The following is a 20,721-nucleotide window of genomic DNA, read 5'->3' on the forward strand; positions in this document are numbered from 1 at the left end:
GTCTTTATTCATAAACCGATACACCATCGTCGTATTTCACCTCAAAATTTATCAATCGTGTCATCGTCTTTCTCCTATATCTCTTTACGTAAAGTCTATTGTCGTTACGTATGTAAATATGCGTAACATATATTCGCCTAACACAAATATTAACGAACGTTAATCACGTTTCTACGTTTATATCCATATCTTCTTGAAGCAATGGCCGACTAGGTCGGTTGGACAATCGATAGACAGCTAACTTTACATTATCTAGTCTCTTTCGTTCAACGAGGCCGTTTGGAGTTTGTAGCACGTTGGAATCCGATCGCCGAAACATATTCCCCGTAGAAAGAATCTTTTCCCTTTATTATCTTTTTAAGACGAGACGTTCCCTTTTCTATCTTTCTTTCATTGCCATTGATAAACTTTTCTTTTCGCTTTATTATCCAAATAATATCAACGAAATTGAATTCTTTATTTTTCTTTTTTCTTTTTTCGTTTTTTTTTTTTTTTTTTTTTTTTTTTTTTTTGTGCAATCAACGCGTTGCAAATACCGCACCGAAAGAGTATTATTAAGCTCACGCAAGCATCCGGTAACCTTGATAAGAGTGGCCTAATTTCGAAGGAACAAACGAGATCTACATCCCGTCGAATTCGTCGCGTATCATGTATTATTTACGTCACGTTTCTCGTCAAAGGGTAGGAAAACAAGTATAAAACACGTAGTGTAATTATTATCGTCATTCGATAAGAATAATTAGTAGTAGTACGCAATCAATGATTGTAATCCTTATTTCTAAGGAAATTCAAAGGATCGTTGAAGGAGCGTCGGTTATATATTCTATTCGCAACAATATCGTTAACTTTGTGCGTTCAATGGGATATACGTATTTAATAATGCTCTCTTTCTCTCTCTCTCTCTCTCTCTCTCTCTCTGTCTCTGCTATGTCTTTCCTCTGTCCGTCTGTCTTGCATTGTGAATGGCTCTTATACGTCATGCATTCGTTAAGTACTATCTGAAATTTGTTGAATAGGTAAAATCGATAAATTTGGTCGAACTCTCCCCCATTATATGATAATTCTCCATTAACGATGGCTCGACTATATGTGTTCGTGCGAAAGGAAATGGAGTATAACATCATTCAGGGGTACTTTATTAAATCCACGTTATCACGTAATTTCGCGAACCTTCATTCGCTTTAAATGGAAAAACAAATTTATCTCGAACGCGCATTATCATTGGGGACTTGGAACAGTCTCGAGTTCGATGTTTAGCGAGGAGAAATGGTATCGCAGTGATATCGAAGGAAGGGTTTCAAAGGATCAAAGGGAGATGATATCAAACGACCAATTTCTTCCTATCATTAGAGCCTTACGTTAATGGAAAAGTTTTTGTTGTCGCCTTGACAGGGCCGATGTTCGAAGGGTAAAGCCTTGATGAAAGACGATGTTATTTTTAAAAGCCGAAAAAAGAAGGAGAAGGAGATGGAGATGAAAAAAGCCAAGTCGAAGGACTGATCGACGATAACAAGTGACGCGAATCACGTAGACTCGTGTGGAACGTAGACACAACTTTACGTGTAGTCGTTAGAGGTTGTCGAACCTCTCTTTTTTTCTCTTGTCTTTGTTTTTTTTCCTCTTTGTATTTTTTTTCCCCGCAACCCTTCGTCTAGCGTGTCGAAGCATTTGTAGCCTTGACATTGATACCGACTAGAAAAACTTTTATCTTTCGAGCTACTAATCGCGGTTGCCCGTGATAGTTTTTTTCTTTTATAATTAACGCAAAGCGACATTGCACCCGATCGAATTTATATCTTAATTTTTCATTCTCCGTTTTATGTATTATCGTCGTCTTTTTCTTAAAGACGGTGCACTTGATTCCGATAGGAAGAAGGAGGAGGTTATCTTTCGAATTTTATTTCATTCTCGGCACGATCGCATCCATTCTATCGGCTTGCATTTTTCTCTCCTTCCTACTTCTTCCTTCCTACTTCTTCTTTCATTTTTAATTCGTCCTACGCCACGTGCACTTTCGAATTTTTCTCTATATATATCCTAGCTTTTCCACGAAGGTGTCACGCGTAGATGGCCGCGAGGGAAAGAATTTCATTTGTATTCCTGAACATTATCGGTGAACTTAAAAGCAGGAGGGAACAAAAGTCTTGGGAGCTCTTTCTCTTGTAGTAGTACGTACATTCGAGTAGAAGGTAAGGAAGGGGGAGAGAGAGAGAGAGAGAGAGAGAATGGAAGGAGAATAGCAATTTCAGCCAAGTTTCAACGAAGAACGACGTAAAGATGACGTTGTGGACCCTTTAAGCCCTTCCAAAAAGGTCGAAAAATAGAAAATATCATAGCGAGAAAAATAGAAGAGAGGGATAGAGAAAAGAGAGAGGGAGGCGGGGGGTAGGATGGGTGGCTTATACGTTACACTCTCTTCCATACTTGAAAATATCCTGAGGCTTTTTCTTCCTCGAATTGAAAGTAAAGTCGAAACTTCATACTTATCCGTAAATATAAAGATCCGTTCGAACGAATTAAAAAATATTTGAGATAGAAGTTTCTAAAACGTGGGTATAGAGTAAACGATATCTAAGAGAAGGATGAAAAATATTTTCCCATTTTTCGATAGAGTTCGTCGTCGTTTTATGATGTTCACGAGAACAACAAAAAATAAGTGCGTTTACGAAACGTTTTCAGACGGAATATTTCGAAAAATTTTTAAATTGTAATTCTTGTAACTTTTGAAGTCAAGAGATATCGTGTGTAAAGTAAAAATGGAGAGCTATTCGAAATTTTAAGATAAGAGAAAATAATGAGAAATCAATGATGCGAACGGCACCCTCGCGAAAACGTAAAGTTTTCTTTGCGATTGGAAAAATCGAAGCTTGGATTTTTTTTTCTTTTCTATTTTTGTTCTTCCTTTCGGAGCACAAAGTCGACGCGATTTTCTCGCCCACGCTCAACTTCCTTATTTCGTCAGGAATAATAATAAGAAGAAGAAGGAATAGAAAAAGGAAGCAATAGCAGTAACAGTAGCGGTAAAAGAAACGAGGCTCGGGCAGAGGGTAGTTTTTCTTTCTCGTGAAAGGAGAAAGAGGAACGAGCGAGTGTCATGGTCGACGAGAATTTACGTAAACGCGTGGGTGGAACAATAAGCGAATGGTAAGAGGAACCGGTAGGACGAGAGAGAGAGAGAGAGAGAGAGAGAGAGAGAGGAAGGATTAGAATTTACGAGATAATGATCCACGTCGTTTTGTCCGCACAATGGCTAGAATACCGTCGAGAATTTTTCACTGTCGCCCGACGTGCGTATGATGATCTACTTCCGATTTAGATTAATTCCTTTAAACGAATAAACGAACGATTAGATTATCTCGAAGAGATATATATCGTAATGGTTTTTTGTCTTTTGTTTCTTTTTTTTTTTTTTTTTTTTTTTTTTTTGAAGGGTAGTAGAGAACAAAAAAAGAGAAAGAAAGAGGGACGAAGAAACAAAGTGAAAATAAAAGGGCGAGAAAGAAGAGCCGAAGAGGGTGTTAGGTGTAGGAGGTAGGACAAATTAGCCGCTTAACTCGAGTTAGCTAATTTCCACGGTACGCTACGGCAGACATTACCGTCCATTAATTAATCGGTGAAGTCTGTGGAAAGAGGAGAGGTAGAGGAGTAGGGAAGTAGATGAAGAGGGTGCTCTTAAATAATTTAAATACCGCGGTGACCGATCGTGAACAACCGCGGGGCTACGAGTTTGACCAGTTTACCTCGTGTCTCTCGTGAATGTACTCAACGAGAAAGACGACGATGGAGAAATTCGAAAGGATCGTACGAAATACCGGTGCTTCCTGTTCCGCCAAGGTTTACGCGAAGCAGAGAGACAAAGGAGGAAGTGGGAGAGATCGAGACCCTAGTAAAGTTCCGATGCCAGGAGTTCGATAAAACGGATCTTTGGTATGCCGTACGGACACCCCGAATATCGGTTAGAAATCTACTCGACCTACCGCAATCCGATAGATATAACGCTCGAGGACGGTCATCGATTCTCCTGCGCCGTCAAACTTGAAATTCCGTCTAATTCTCCTCGTTTCCTTTAAAGATATTTTCTTCTCCTTCCTTCCTTCCTTCCTTCCTTCCTTCCTTTTCTATTTCTCGTTTCTTCGACCTTTCGGCAGAACTTTTAAGGCGATTTTCATGAGCCAGAGAGAGAGAGAGAGAGAGAGAGATGATGGCTTTTGCCACATAGTCGGAGCTATTCGGCTTCGGGGAAGGTCTTTTCATGGTAACGCGATTCTTCATGAATTTTTGGTCAGTCGCGTCGATCGAAAGCGATCGAAGAATACTCGGAAATTCAAAAGAAACTTATGTCCGATTTTAAAGACTCTTCTTTGACGTCGAAGTATCGAGTATAAACGTTCGAGAGCTAAACGTTGAGCTAACGCGAATCATTTTCGAAGGTCATAGCCGAGAAAAGAAACGGAGCTCCGACAAGATCGTTTCCTTATCGAGCCTGTCAAGAGTGGGATTCTATTTTTATATATTTAAATACCGCCTCGCACGATATACGATACTATTAACTCTATAACTACACGTTAAGCGAGAATCGGCAGGTGACACAAACACTGGTTCCGAAGTAAACTTTCGCGATCTATTAACCATTATACAGCAAAGGTAGTATATTAATAAAGATTTCGTTTCGAGCTAAACTACGAACGTTGGCATATAGCGGGAAGCACAATAGCGATAACTAATTATGCTTTTTTCTTCTTCCTTTTTCCTTTTTTTCTTTCATTTTTTTTTTCTTTCCCCGCGAATGGTTCATACAACACCGTTTAAACCATTTTCCATTTTTAACGATATAAATAAACGAAATGTTCTCTCTTATTTTTTAAGGGAAAATCACTCGCTAATTGAGTCATACGCATTAGTTCGCACGTTTGATCATTTTCCTTTTATTTTTTTCCCCTTCACGATTTTCACCGTTGTACTACTTTAACACGTTGGATTACCTCTTGTCTTCATTAATTATTCATTATTTTTCACGTTAAACTTTCAAACGAATTCGTAATTCTTTCGAGTCGTTATCGGACTTCGATTGTGACAAGTTTCCATTTTGTCGGCGTAAAGAGAGACCGCCGGATACCGAGCGTAATACTCGCATTATGTATTCAAACACGATAGACTCGCTCGCTCGTCTCGCTTTTTCCTCACTTTGTAACTCTTAAGTGGACATAGAAGAAGAAGAAGTAGTAGTAATAGTAGTAGTAGTAGTGTAGTAGTAGTAGTAGTAGTAGTAGTAGTAGTAGTAGTAGTAGTAGTAGTAGTAGTAGTAAAAGAAGAAGAAGAAGAAGAAGAAGAAGTAGTAGGCGACAGTGGTGCCAGGAGTAGCACGTTCTGAGTTTTTCCCGGTAGTAAAGCTTCGACGATTAAGGCGGTTAAACTTTGTACGAGCTTAAGGTTTGCATCTCGTTTCGGGGCTTGCGATATCCACATTTCTTTTATAATGAGACTAAATCCGACACACATAGATACAGGTAAAATGCCTCTTTACGGAACTTTTGCTATCCATGCTTTTAGTGATACGGGAATGAGTATAGAGAAGGAAAAAGAAAAGGAAGAAAAAAAAATGTACATCGTAGGAAATTTGATATGTATATTTATAAGTAAAAGAGGTTCTTAGCTTTGAGAGATTTCTTCCGGTTTCATCTATGATTTTTATATCGAGCGGAAGCTTCATTGTATTGCACGAGAGATTCCTATCTCTCTCTCTCTCTCTCTCTCTCTCTCTTCCTTCGATACCGTCGTTCCATACATTCCATAGTTTCCACGCGACGACAACACGATGCGACACGACGGATGTAACATAGAACCACCAAACGAGGTATCCCCTTTTGAATCTATCGCTCTCGCGGATGACATCAAAGTCAGAATGTTCTCTGGGACGAGCCCGTCTCGTTCGGATAAATGCTCTTCCCTCGGTCTCTTTTGATATCGCGTTGGTCGAATTGAAAAAGCTTTCAGAAAATCCATGTGATTCGGTTACTTTGTGCTACTAGTCTGTCCTATATATTTTTCTTTCTTTCTTTCTCTATCTCTCTCTTTCTCTCTCTCTCTCTCTCTCTCTCTCTCTCTCTCTCTCTTCCTTTCCCTTCTTTCTTCTTATCTCTTGGAAAAGGCTCGATATCAAGATCGAGGAAGAAAAAGAGTAAGGCATGTGCGAGCACGCTCGTTAACGTCGTTTACGCGCCATAGAACGCGATTTTCAAGTTTGCGAATCCGGTTTTTCTTACCAGAGACACGCTTGCTGTTTCTTCTCCCCTTTTTTCCTTGCTTACTTTGAAAAACATTTTACGACGAGATAGGTTCTTTCCTACCTCCTGGTATCGTTTATACCACCCACGTGCCACGAGGAGGACGCCTTGTGCCATTTTGCCTTCGAGTCTCCTGCACGAACGATACGATACCTTTATATGGAGATGGGCAAATGTGTGTGTATCTAGATATAGTTTTATTTTCTTATCGTTTCCAATTCTCCATCTTATAACACGCTTGCTCGGCCAAGTAAATTGCAATACAGGACGTATGTGATATCGTCGTTTGTATTTATAAGCAGATCGAACTGAGATGTATTCGATGACGACGACGAAAGATGGTTCTTTTCAATGATCGAACCTTCCATTTGCCAGAATCTCTCTCTCTCTCTCTCTCTCTCTCTCTCTCTTCGAAATTCATATCGAGAATCAAGTACCTTTACGAGGTATAGATCGTCCAACACACGTATCTCGATACCTGCGATGGATAAATTCCGATTCAGCGAAAAATCTGATATAATGCTGTGCGACACGATGCAAGTGTACACTCGTGTGCACACTAGAACGGATTTAGAACGTCCGATAAGATCGATTTTTCTTCGAGGTCCGTCCATGAGAAAGAAAAAGAGCCGGGAGAATGTGTACTTCCATTCGCGGTAAGACTCGCAACTGTTACACTCGTGGGAGATACATAGATATGTTTCACGAATGAATTAATCAAAAAGAGAGAGAGAGCAAACTCGGCGAGTGTATCCCAGACAAAATTCATTCATCTTTTATATATTTATCTTTTTCTTAATCTCGAATGAGATTTCATTTACCGAAGGGTCGTGTCGTCATCGCACTGAAATATTTTTACTTCGGAAGTCTCGTTCCATAAACGGGAAAATAAAGAAAAACTAAAGGTAATTTTTTTCTTTTTTGAACGTCCTCTCGTCGTCATCAGCGCCGTCATAAATTAATTTTCAAGCTACCGAGAGATAGAGAAACACTCTCGTTCGGAAATTTTCCGTTCCGGAATTCTTCTTAACGAGAGGGCCAATTTATTTATAGCTTTGAAATAATTAACGAGACATTTGTCTTTTCCGAGAATGAAGTCATCGATTTCGATCGGTATTCATCGAATTAAACTCCTTGGTGGTGGACCAGTTGCTTCTTTTTCTTCTCGAAATTGAAACATTTCCTGCCAACGTTCTTGCTCCTTTTTCATCTCCAAGCTTGGTATTTTGCGAAGCTTTATCGACCGAGATGGTAACGTTAAATTACACGAAAGAGGCAAATGCGGGAGAGAGAGAGATATATATATATAGAGAGATGGAAATAAGGGAATAAAAAGTAGGAAAATGAAGAGAAAAGTAGCATCTCTTCGTACTATTAGTCCAATTTCGTAGATAGCTCGAGTCACGTCGTTCCAGTTTCAGGAATACGAACTAGACAAAGAGAGAGAGAGAGAGAGAGAGAGAGAGAGAGAGAGAGAGAGAGAGAGAGAGAAATGAGAAGTATCATCGCGCTCTTTACACAAGGTTGACGCGCTTCAGTGCGGAACTTGACTTTCCATACTCCGACTATTCCATGTTTTATTCCCTTACGTTCTTTTTTCTTTCGGAGAATATTCCATGTTTTATTCCCTTACGTTCTTTTTTCTTTCGGAGAAATTTCTTTCTTTCTCACTCTACTCTTTGCCACTCGACTACTCCTTTCCTCTTTCATCCTCCGTTTATTCAGCGCCATAATAATATCCTAGATAAAAATGTCAGTGGATACATGGGTATGCGAACAGACGCGCGGAAGTGTTTACACGCGGTATACGCATATATGTAGATATATTTATATCTAAAAGAACTCTAATTTCGACTCGCTTTTCCCAGTCGCTTGCGCTTCCAGCACAACCATAACAGTCGTTTAGAATCATTCATTTTTAATAAGAATAATAAATGTTTTACGAGCGTAACTCATCTAAGTACTTAGGTGTAATGCAACGAGAGCCAGCGTTTATTTTTTAGCCAAATGTCAGGTGAGTGATCTCGTTTATGCTCGAGACGGTAGAACAAATGTCTCTTTTCCTTGTGCTTCTTCACCGAAGCCAACCTGTCCCATGGTAACCCTTAATCGTGATGCTCGAAAACACGTGTCTCCTCGGCACCAAGTTAAAGAGAGCTATTTTGTATCGTAGCTGGTAGTTGGACCTTTGAGGGTAACGAATTTTCTTTACCTTTTTTCTTTCCTTTTTTCTTTTTTTCCTTCGTCACCCTGTCGCCTTTTATCCTTCTTCATTTTTATTTTTCCACATACCTGCTTTCTTTAGGACGGGAAAATAACAAAAGGCGATAAAAACAAATACGGGATCGTCTAGACGAGTCAGTAATTATTTTTTTATTCGTTTATCGCTAAGAGGAAGGAAAAGGGGGATGATCAGTGGGAACGAGAAAACTCGATGATGAAAGGAAAAAACTTTTCTCTACGAGTCTCTTTATTTTACCTTGAGAGAGAGAGAGAGAGAGAGAGAGAGAGAGAGAGAGGGAGAGAAGGCAAGACCCAATTGAAAACATAAATCAAACTCGCTTATTTATAAACTTATACGTTTACCTTGAAGAGGGAGTATCAAAAGGAGGGTTAAAAAGCAGGACGTAGAAAAAAAAATATGACGATGACATAGACTTTCTTTCCGTTTACCAAAGACATCCTTTGCGATCTGAGTGTACATAACCAATGTACATAGATGCACATGCACGCGATTCAAGTATATCAGGGACTAACGTTCTAGCAAAGCGATGAGTCGTTTTCGATCGACATTAGAGAAGAGTTTTGCCGGTATTTCTCGTCGTTCGGAGATATTATAAAAAAAAAAAAAAAAAAAAAGGCATGTATCCTTACGAGGATTTCTCTGTCATCATGGAATTTTCCATGATTTTCATCGAGACGCGTTCTAAGTCGATCGTCGTAGACACACGAATACGCCCATACATACATACATACATACATACATACATACATACATACATATTTCCATGCATGCATACGTACATACGTAAGACATATACGAAATATACGTTCCAATATCGACACGAGCATTAGAAAGATCGCTTAATATTATTGCGTTTTTTCCTCGCCTCGTTATTAGTGCGAGAAAGTCGACAATAGTTTTCCAATAAACAAGAGTAAATGTTTGGTCGTTTTTCCCACGGGCGACTGACTAAGCTCGTATAAGCGGGACAAATGTATTGCCACCGGCGGAGACAGAGGTACACTGCTTGATTACGCACGCGAAATACTCTCGCGAGCATCTCCCAACACCGCCAGCCTAGTATCACCGATACGTGTAAAGTTTCTACGCGTGGATTCTGCAGTTGCAACGTTTTGTCAGCTGCGACCTCTTCCTCTTTTCCTGTATCTCGACCTCGCCGCGCTCCATATTTCTTCTTCCTTATTTCTCTTTTACGAGAATTGTGTGTAGAGGGAGAGAGCTTGGATGGGATTGCGGGAACGTTGAAAAGAGCAAACAGGATCGACTATCCCTCGGGCGAGTGTTGAACGTTGAAAGTACTGCGTGAATACGTAGCTATATTCCTTCGATATTTCTGCTAAACGATTTTCACATCTGTTCGACCTTTTGGTTTACTAGACCATTCCTATTTCTTTTCTTTAAAAATGGATAAAACTTAAACGTTAAAGGATGATTTTATTGAAAATCCCAACCAAAATGTATTCGAGGAGTATCGACCATTATGTATAAATACGCAGGTAGGTTACTACATATGTATGTTAATTGAGTCGAACAGGAAAGAACATAAATAAAACGGCGAGCGATATAAAATTTGTTTAACCGTAACGTTATTTTTCATTTGATATATATACCATTTTGTCAGAAACACTTGTCATTGTTGTTTCTCTTGTCTCGGTTTCTCTTTCAGCGCAGCGTAGTTCAATCGATTATCACGTCTACCGCTGATAATCAATTGCGAGCGTGCAAACATTTGTATAGCTTTTGGTCTTCTTTAAAAGCTTATCGCTTATGCCAAAGAGAATGTTCTCCCTCTCTCTCTCTCTCTCTCTCTCTCTCTCTCGCACTCTCTGTAGCTTGTTTCAGGAAGCACGTATTCGATTTTTATTTATTTTCCTTTCATTTTTTTTCTTTAACAATGACACGTTGTTTCCGTTGAAATAAAAGATTTGAATTTATTTACATGAAAAAGAATCGATAGAGCAGTATATATAATACTCATGTTACAATATTATATTTTTATTAAATCGTATAAATATCGTTTTTCCTACTCTCTCTCTCTCTCTCTCTCTTGTTTTTTTTATTTTTTTCTTTTTCTTTTAAATATTCCATCGGTGTAACGATATAACAGTATCTAGATAAAAGAAGAGAGAAAGTTGGAGTTTTGTTCGATGGGAATCGATAGTCGCGCGTTGGGATTAGTCCGTATTAAAAGTTCACCTTTCGTAATTGAGCGTTCTATTTAATTATTGATGCAAAATCTAACGGATCTCAATCGAGAAATCGAGGTGGATACATGGTGTCTTCGTATTATAAAAATTTTTTTTATTCACTTCATCTATCGGACCGGTTTTCTTTCTTGCGTCTTTGGTTGAAAACGATAAATATTTATAATTAATGCTTGAGTAATTACCGATGAGAGAAATAAATGTATATAAGAAAAAAAAAAAACGATTTGATAAGTCCTATTCAAAGTTTCTTATAAATAAACGTCTCTCGGCAATTTTCCAGTCAGGACAAGTTTCTTCTCTCGTCTTCTTCGTTGTCAGCGAAAGATTGCGAATGGCGGTAAAATGCAGTTCGCAACCGGAATAAAAGGGAATCTGCGATTGGCATCGCTGTCTGAGAATTGGAAGAGAGAGAGAGAGAGAGAAAGAGAGGAACGCTCGAAGGAATTGAGCAACGATCGAGGACGTCGGAATTAAAAATGGAAGTAAGATCGATTTCAACTAGCAATTATTTTCTTATTCTTTATGTAAAAAATTCCGATAAAAATAATTTATTTTTTCATCGATAAGTTTTATTGTGCCGGCTAGTCGGACGATTATAACTCGTGATACGTTGTAACAATCCGTTATGATCGATATTTATGAAACGAGTAAATCGCGGTTTAAATATTTATTCGATAAGTAAATGTTGCAAACGTAACTGGGCGAATCGAAAATGAAATTCATTTCTTTGTCTTATTTTATTTATTTCGTTACTTTTAGCAGAACATCCGAAAGATTCGATCGATTTTTCTTTTTATTCTGGTCGTCGACGTCGTCGTTGGCGTGCAACCGAGCGAAAATAGATTTATATAAATTGCCGTTAACGTTGAGGCTCTCGTCTTTGACGAGAAAGTAGCACCGTGTTTTCTTGAAATTCGTTTTGAGGGTATATAATAACAAGGCGCTAGTCCTATCTTTTTCTTTTTCTTATTCCTCTTCTTCTTCCCTATTTCTTTTCTTCGAAGCGCGAGCTTCTCTTTATCTCTTCTTGTTACCATTATTATCGTTATCACAGTCATTGTGATGTTCCGCCTAATTTCAACCTATCGTCGATGCGTAGTACCTTTATCTTATCTTTCCTTTTTTCTTCTTTCTCTCTCTCTTCTTATTCCTTTTTTTTTTTTTTTTTTTTTTTTTTTTTTTTACCGATATTCACGAAACTTTCTTTTTTCCGAAACTTACTTTTTCGAATTTAATTGAAACATTCTTTGAAAAATAATTTCTCCTTAAGATACAAGAATTTCATCTGGAGTTGTTTCTTTGTACAAGAAACGAATTTGTAGAAGGAAAGAAGGAGAGAGAGTGAGAGAGAGAGAGAGAGAGAGAGAGAGAGAGAGAGAGAGAACGGGAGGGAGAGATAGAGAAATATATAATATGGATATATTTATTTAGTATATATATAGTCTACGGTTTCTGTAGTTTATCAACGTGGCTGCCAATGTTCGTAAAGATAAAGCGAAAACGAGGAAGAAAGAGGAATGTGATGCACGAAAAACGAAAGCTTCCGGACGACGAAAGCGTGTAACGGTTGTACGAGAATCATAAAGAGAGCTTCCGTTTATTTCATTCCGATGGACGCAGTGCATTTTTTCGTCTCTTCTTTTCTCTCTCTCTCTCTCTCTCTCTCTCTCTCTCTCTCTCTCTCTCTCTTTTCGGAGATGCCGAGAAAAACGACGGCATCCAGAATCCAGTTTTCACCAGGCGAAGCACGTATGAAACTCGGCAAGTCTCAGCAAGGGGATAAAAATTCCGATCGTCCATCCGATGCAATAAATTGCAATTCGGTAGTCCCAGGCGGTGCTTTCGCAATCGTTTTGCGAGAAATTCCCGGTTCTCGTTTGTGATTCACACATTCGCAACTTTGCAATGCAGATTTGTAGAATACTACAAATTTTCATATATAATCATATTTTTTTCCCTTTCTTTCTCTTTTTTCTTTTTGTTTTTTTTTTCTTTTTTTCTTTTTTTTTTTTTTTTTTAACTTTATATTACGATTCTTGAATTCGCAAAGGAAATACTTTTGAATTTTGTTTCCAGAGAAATGTCGTCATGATAATAAGCTAAATGTATTTTTGTATTTTTATTTATTTATTTATTTTTTTAATTACGAATATTTTGAAGTATGTAAAGCAATTGTTGGAATTGATTACGCGATACTCATATTTTGTCACCGTACATCGTCGTTCTGTTTTAACTTTAATTCCCATTTTATTGATTATAATATAAAAGGAAACTACATCGACATTTTGGTCAGGTGCGCCGTAGTCCATTTCTCATTTTTTTTTTCCTCGTTCCATCGCGAACTCGCAAACGGATTATTTCGTCTTTCTGAAAGGAATATCTTGTAATACTGGCATATCGTAAACGAGATATTTGAGAGAAAGTATTATTACGAGATCGTGTACCCGTCCAAGAGGATTTTAAAATCTCTATGCAAAACTACGAAGATCTTGCGAACACGAGAGAGAGAGAGAGAAAAGTACCTTTTTCTATATCATTTTCTTTTTTTGCTTTTATTGCATCAAGTAGAAATCCATCTGTGGGTTTTGCGCGCGTGCGTTACTGTCTCATCTTTTTTTCCCTCGACGAATTGTCTTTAACTCGGGAAAAACAATGAAAGTTAAGAAAAGTGATAATAATCCGATAAGTCCTCGGAATTATACCGCTCTCTCTCTCTCTCTTGCTCTCTTCATTTCGCCCTCATTGTAGTCATTAACTTTCTCTCTTCTTCTCTTTCGTCCCATCACCAGGCCAACCGTGTCGTTCGTTCTGTCTCTCCCGACGACTAATCGATAGTTCGCACCAATTTAGCCAACGGCGTACTCGCGGACAATTATGTCCCTTGTATCGTGGCTTGTTTCTAACCGCTTTGAATTGTCCAAAGGGAATAGACTGACATAAGAGAGACAAAGAGGGAGATATATATATATATATATATATATATATATATATAGAGAGAGAGAGAGAGAGAAACGGAAACGGAGAACAGGCAGAGATAAAGGAGAGATAGTTGCTGGCTCAGAAGACACAAATCTCTGGGACGATACCCGAGCCGTTCATCGAATATGATCTTATCTTGAAACTTGCATCGAACGTCTTACATTTCGATTCTAATTTGTAACTTCTCTCGATAGAAGACAATTTGATTCGATAACGTGCTTTGAAATTGTTCTTATCGATTAGAACGATAACAATACGTTTGTGTGGTCTTTTCGAAAAAAAGAAATAATATCGAAGCATGTATCCGCAGTCATATACAAAATTCACTGTTGTACTGTAGATTTCAAATGACGTTCTACTAAATAATGGTTCAAAGTAAGAATATTGTGAAGCAGGGAGATAGGTAGGTGGGCAGACAAGTGGATTTGCCACGTCATGAGGATGGGGGAGTTTGAAGCTCGAGGGTGCTTAGCACGCGACTTTGCAAGGCCAAGACGATGGAAGGTCATTTTATAAGCAATTAGTTCCTTCCCTCTCTTTCATTGAGAAATTGCTTACGAAAGCTTTAAGACGACGTCATCGAAAAGTTCGATCCTAAAGTGATGATTATTTTTCTTATTCCCATAAACACAAAAGACGATCTATTTCGTAACTTTCTAATGTTTCCGGTTGACTTACCTTCCTGCCGTCGAAGAGACACGAACGAAGAGTGCTCAGTTTGCTAGCACGCTAAAGGATTATCCTTCTTGTAGTCCGTGGGATCCGATTTTAATGAAAGCTTTTCACGGTAAGTCTCTCGACGTTACGGACTCATCCTTACCGATCGGCGATGTTCTCTATCTCATTCATTCGTTCTCTCTCTCTCTCTCTCTCTCTTCTCGCAGACTGTAGGAAGAGCGATAAAGAAAAAAAGAAAAAAAAAATTGAACGAAGGAAAAGAAATTAATTGCTCGTAAAGTTTCTACCCTTCGTGAAACTAGCAAAATGCTTTAACGTTCGTGCTCATTACTTTATCTCCCGTAATGACCCTGTTCAAAGGGACAAAAAGAGAGATAGAGAGAGAGAGAGAGAGAGAGAGAGAGAGAGAGAGAGAGAGAGAGAGAGAATGTATGGATATTCACGAATCTCTTTCAGATCTTCTTGTTACGTACAATTTCTTTGGTCTACTACGAAAGTAGTCATTCGTGCGATCCACTTTTCTTTCCAGATGATTTGCACGAAAACGGATTGCCGTTTTTAAATCGCAAGATTATAACGGTAAGGTAATTAGTCAAATGTCGTTGTATCGTCGTTGAACGTTTTAGAGGAGAGGAAGAGGACGGAGATGAAGTGTTGTTCAAATAAAACTGAATAGCGCTGAACAGAGGATCCCAAAGTAATTAAAGCTGCTTATGCATTTTGATTATGCGTTATACGCGCGTGCGATACGTGAGTATATAATTGATGAGAAGATAATGATCGTTTTGTCAATTAACACGTAAAAATGTCTATGTATATTTACGCTTGCGTTCAATAGACGTACGAAAAGGTTTTTCGACGAAAATCTTTTTTTTTACCCGTTATTTTCCATTTCACTCAGATTCAGTAGGAATTTTTCTTTATAAAATATCATGCCGAATTAGAAATTGAAGAAAAGCTGAATTAGCGTGAAAGAGATAATCAATGTAAATTCGCAGAGATAGACGGTGGGGTTTCGCCTTCGCAAACGTAGCCAAGATGCGATCAAACACTGTAATTTGTTGGAAATAACGCGACCGAAGCAGGCGAATTTGTCGTTGTTTGCCGTGTAAGCGCCGCATCCGGTGCCGATTGGGAAGGGGGGAATGGTCGGGGGTTTTGTCATTAGGCTAATTATTAATGCTACGGGGGACGACCTCGGACGAAACTGCAGCTAACAGAAACGTTCAGTCTCGTACATTGCGGCTTAATTCCGTCGACATTCGTGCAAATATACGATTATACACCTACCGTTGACATTCTTCTCTCTTCGAAAAGATTCCTTTTAACGATTGTCTAATCGAATATTTTACGCGAATAAATTCGATCAAAATTTTAATTAAACTTTTTCGAATTTGCTTCTTGTCCTTTCCCTTTTTTTTTCTCTTTCTTTTTTTCTTCTTTTTATACAATACCTTTATCTATGGAACAAAAGAATTTAAAAATCATTTAGAAATAATTCCCTCTCTCTCTCTCTCTCTCTCTCTCCCTCTCTCCTTTTATTATCGCTTTTTTATTTATTCATTTATTTTTAATCTTTTTTTTTCATTTATTTTTATTATAATACGATCATATTTTTAATATTTAGTCTCATCGAAAAAATACCGCTTTTACCTTTTTTTGTCTTCTTTTTTGAGAGAGTAAAAGTTCAAGTATATCTATATATGTATATGTGTTTATGTGTAAATGTACGTCGCACAGGGAAAAGCAGAAAAAGAGAAACGGCTTGATTTTTCGTTTTATTTTTCGACAAATTCTTTCTTGTTTTTTTCCTCTCTACTAATTCATTTATATTCGTTCCCACGCCGTCGGCCATAGACGATTCCTAGCTTTTATAGACCTTTTAAAATCGGTGGATACGTTTTTCTCTTTTCTTCTTCGAGTATTTATTATGTAATTCGTGATTTGTTCGGCAAGTAGATCGACGAATTTATTTTCACAAAGGAAAAACAGATAACGCGTGAGACAATGTACGTGTAGAAAAATTCTACCATTCCATCAATCTAAACTTCACATTTTTAGCTTCATTTGTTCTCGGGTTTCTTTTTTCTTTTCTTTTCTTTTCTTTATTTTTTTCTTCTTTTTCTTCTTTTTCCTCTTTTCTTTTTATTCCTTCCACGTCGGTTAGTAATTTTCGAGTGTGAATCGTTAGTCGAAAGGGCCTCGAACTTCTGATAGAACACGAAAGTCTGTGGCCAAAGGCTAACCGAAGGATTGAGTTTCGTGGTAAAAGATAGACAAGATGGAGTGGGAAGAGGAGAGAAGAGAAGAGGGAAAAAGACCGAGATAGAGAGAGAGAGAGAGAGAGAGATGGTTTCTTTCAGTAGAAGGAGCATTGTTTCGTGCACAAAGCAGACATTGGTGGGGTGCACCCGAGCTGACTAGAGAGATGCCTAGAGGACTCTATTGTTCTACTGGCGTATCACGCAGAGGATATTCCTGGTGCCTTTCAAAAATCGTACCTAGAAACACCCTAGATATTGCTATCAGCTACATCGAGCAAGTCGTCTCTTCGAAAACTTTTGTAATTTTTTGTTTTCCCTTTTTTTTTTCTCTTTCTTTTTTTCGTATTTTATTTCTCCCTCCCTCCCTCCCTCCAATCCTTCGTTTCTACCGAATAAACATTTGCTACCTCGAATTCCATCTCGGATTGTTTATTTAACATCACGATGTAATCTGTTTCTTGAAAGAAGCGACAAGTTTTGTTCTGGGATTAGAACGTTTAGCGGAAAAGGAGGGTGGCTTTGTGTGGGTCTGTGTCGGTGTGAAAGAGAGAGAGAGAGAGAGAGAGAGAGAGAGAGAGAGAGAGAGAGAGAGAAAGAGATAGAGTAAGGAGACTCTTCTTGTTCGAACGACAAAGTTCGATTCGCTCGGCTTAAATCGTGGATTATCCCGAGTTCATGGATTATGAAATCGCATCGAAGCTTTAATTAACGTGACCATTTGCATGTAGAATCTCACGATCGACGGCTAGTAGATTATCTAATTGTGAACATTTCCACGCAGATTAATGCCGAGATGTTATGCGCTATGACAAAATACGAGTATATGTATTCATGACATGTGTGCGTATTATATATATATATATATATATATGTATATATATATGTATAGACATACTACTTGACCCGAATACGTACTTTATGCATATATACATATATCGAAGATATCTATCCAGCTCTGTCTTTTTCCTTTCTCTCTCTCTCTCTCTCTTTCTTTCTTTTTCATAACGTCTCCCCGACGTCTTATGAATATCTTAAAAGAATACGTTTGAATCCACAGATCCGAGTATCACGTTTATTTCTTTTTCTTAGACCCTCTTCAATCAATCGGCAATACGTAGGAATGAATATTTAAGATAAAACTTAGCTGTTTTCGTCGCACACGTACTTCAGTCTGAAAGGTGGAAGAAGAGGGAAAGAAAGGAAGAATAAGGAAAAGGACAATCCGATGGTATATAAGATCGATCGATGATTCAAAGAGAGAACACCTTTTCATAGGTTTATAAACGTCCAAGATAGAAATGCATCATGAAATGTTAATCGAGGTAGGCGACGAACAATTTCGTAATTTTATCACCCCAATAATCCGCGATTCTTTTCTCTCTCTCTCTCTCTCTCTCTCTCTCTCTCTCTTCGTTAACAGCCTTCGTTCGATTCTAGGGAGATCGCGTTGATATTATCTATTTAAGTTGGAGAAGTAAATTCGATATAACTTTTTTAACTGCCTCCCTCTAATTCGATATATCCATTTTCGAAATAGACTCGATCGCGATAAATGAGGTAAAATCCTGTGTTCTGTATATGAAGCCGATTAAATCGTCGTTGACCTTTTCGATTGTTAAAAGATCAACGCCCACGTTAGGAATTAAAGATGAATTTTCATGGGATAACGAGGTCCGTGCTATCCTTCATTCTATCTCCCTCCCTTCCATAAGTTTCCCTTACGCGATACGATCTTGGGTCTTTCGGATTTCACGTTAAACTTCGAAAATAATAATTTTACGCCATTCCGTGCCCTTACACCCGCCTACGCTAACCAGCCTATATACGTGGGCGAATTTTCCGTGATTACTCACGAGGCTTCTTCTTCCCTTCTTGTCGTCCCTTTAATTCGGATCCCATCTTTTTCCTGACCAAAAGCTCACGAATCATAACTCGATTTTCCAATTTTATTGAACTTCAAGTTCTTCGGAGTAATTTGGAAACTCCTTTCTTTTCTCTTTTTTCAAATCATCGAACGAACGTTCGTTACCCTTCCGATATTAGTTAGTTATTCCTTCTTTTTATCCTTCTCCCCCTTCCGCTCCTCGAACAAACTTTCAACCTGAAACGACTTTTCTTACAAATTTCAAATTTCAAGGGGTCACCAATTACTCTTTTATCATGTTATACGTACTTACATTATGTATAAATGGCCTCGTAGATTTTTAAATCGGTGACGATTTAATCACTTCGAACGAAACACATTTGTCCGAGCAATTAGCCGACGTCGATGCACCTTCACCACGAAATCCAAATTTATTAGCGCACTTTCCGTCATCCTCTCTTTTACGTATGCATCCATTTAAACGATGTGATTATGTTCCATTCATTCCCACCTTCCCTCCTTCTTCCCCTTCTGATAGATTTTATCGAGAAAATATACATTTTGTTATTTCAGAATTAATGGAAAGTCTTCAATAAATGAAAGAGATAGTTAATATTATATATTATATATATATATATATATATATATATATAATATTATATATATATATCTATTTAAATTATTAACGCGATACCATCGGAAGAAAAAAAGAAAGAAGAAGGAAAAAGGACAAAAAGGAGGCCGGGGAGACGAGAGAGAGAGAGAGAGAGAGAGAGAGAGAGAGAGAGAGAGAGAGAGTAAGAGAAAATTAATATTTATCCACAAATACGTAGGTTCTTCGCGATGCTGGTAATTGTCGAGAAGGTACTAAAGTGTGAGGGCAGAGAATACGGGAGTGGGAAGGAAGGGGCAAAGGGGCACGTTCAACCGACTGAATGTCAATGAGGCTTATTAAAGTCGGTAACACGCTGACTGTGCAGATTGCACTCACTGTGTGCAACCAGTGAAATATTATGCAGGCACGCGCTCCGCCGAATGGAAAAGGAAAATATATTGGGAGGAAGAAATTCTATAAATTGCGATATCACGCAGTCACATGAATATCTTTCAAATGTATATGTATGTGGATGGTACAAAAGGATTATGAAATTTAAAGAAAAGAAAAAAAATTATCGCGATTGATTCACTCGTAAGCCCATTTGGAATATTGCAATGTGCAATCGTTTTTTTCTATTCCTTTTTTTAATGCTTTTTTTTTTTTTTCTACATCTCGCGAAACGAGATACAATTCATCGTGATCGAAAAATGCGTCGGGAAACACATTTATATTTCGATAACCAGATACGAAAAGCATAAACGGTACGAAAAGGTTTTCCTCTTAGAGCTGCGTAAAATTTTGATCGTAAAACACGTACTCTTTTTTTCTCTCCTACGTAGAAATTTGAAGACGTTCGACATAAGTCGAAGTACTCACTCGAACGGCGCGCCAGTTAACGTCGATGGCAGCTAAAATGGCAGGAGTCAGGAGCCTTTTTGCACCTCCTTGCAATTCAATTTCTGTCGATCTCCGTTTACTCTTTGCTTCGCCTCCGTTCTTTTCTCTCTCTCTCTCTCTCTCTCTCTCTCTCTTACTTTCATAGTGCGGCCAATCAAAGACGGCGAAAGACGAGGGAAAATCGAAGCAAGTTCTCGTCGTAGAAATCAGTTTGAATATCAGTACGAAACCCGATATAATTAAATCAATCCTCCCGAAACTTTGCGAACCGAGCGTCAGAGCAGAGAAGTTGCTTTTTGTCTATCCTTTTTCTTTTGCTCTTTCGTACTATCGGCTTACTCTAATCTTGATTACGACGCTTTCGTAAGAGATCGCCGTGTCTAACGGTAGAAAAGAAAAAAAAAAAAGAAGAAGAAAACATTTGCAATTTGCAGTTGAACTTGACAGTCGAAATTAATTGCATAGATTAATTATAAATCATTAGTTTAAAAGTATCGATGCGTAAGACAAGAGCGTTGAGAGATTTTTCGCGTCATTAATTTTTGTAATTTTCATGCTGACTGGTTGAAACATATAAGAGGTATTTTGGAAATTTCAGCTAAGGAGAAATATCGAGCGCTTTGAGTCGTTGGACGAGCATACGAGTAACATAGGTAAGACAATTCGATTTCGTGGAACATCATAGGTTATCGATGTACGATATTC

The 20,721-nt window shown here is 38.2% G+C and overlaps 1 protein-coding gene across 10 annotated transcripts in view; it reads left to right on the plus strand.

Moving 5' to 3' along the window:
- Nucleotides 1-20,721, plus strand: part of LOC124946961 (octopamine receptor Oamb) — a 52,381-nt gene that overhangs the window by 12,325 nt on the left and 19,335 nt on the right. The window contains exon 1 of one of the 10 annotated variants that reach the window (XM_047488442.1): nucleotides 11,082-11,218. The exons of 8 other annotated variants lie outside the window; for them this stretch is intronic. The gene's annotated coding sequence lies outside the window, so the exon portion shown is untranslated. Of the gene's footprint in view, nucleotides 1-11,081; nucleotides 11,219-20,645; nucleotides 20,670-20,721 lie in introns of those variants that run through there. One more of the 10 variants, XM_047488447.1, reaches the window with a different exon arrangement.

The sequence above is a fragment of the Vespa velutina genome, chromosome 2, assembly GCF_912470025.1.
Source record: "Vespa velutina chromosome 2, iVesVel2.1, whole genome shotgun sequence".
In the NCBI taxonomy this organism is placed as follows: Eukaryota; Metazoa; Arthropoda; class Insecta; order Hymenoptera; family Vespidae; genus Vespa; species Vespa velutina.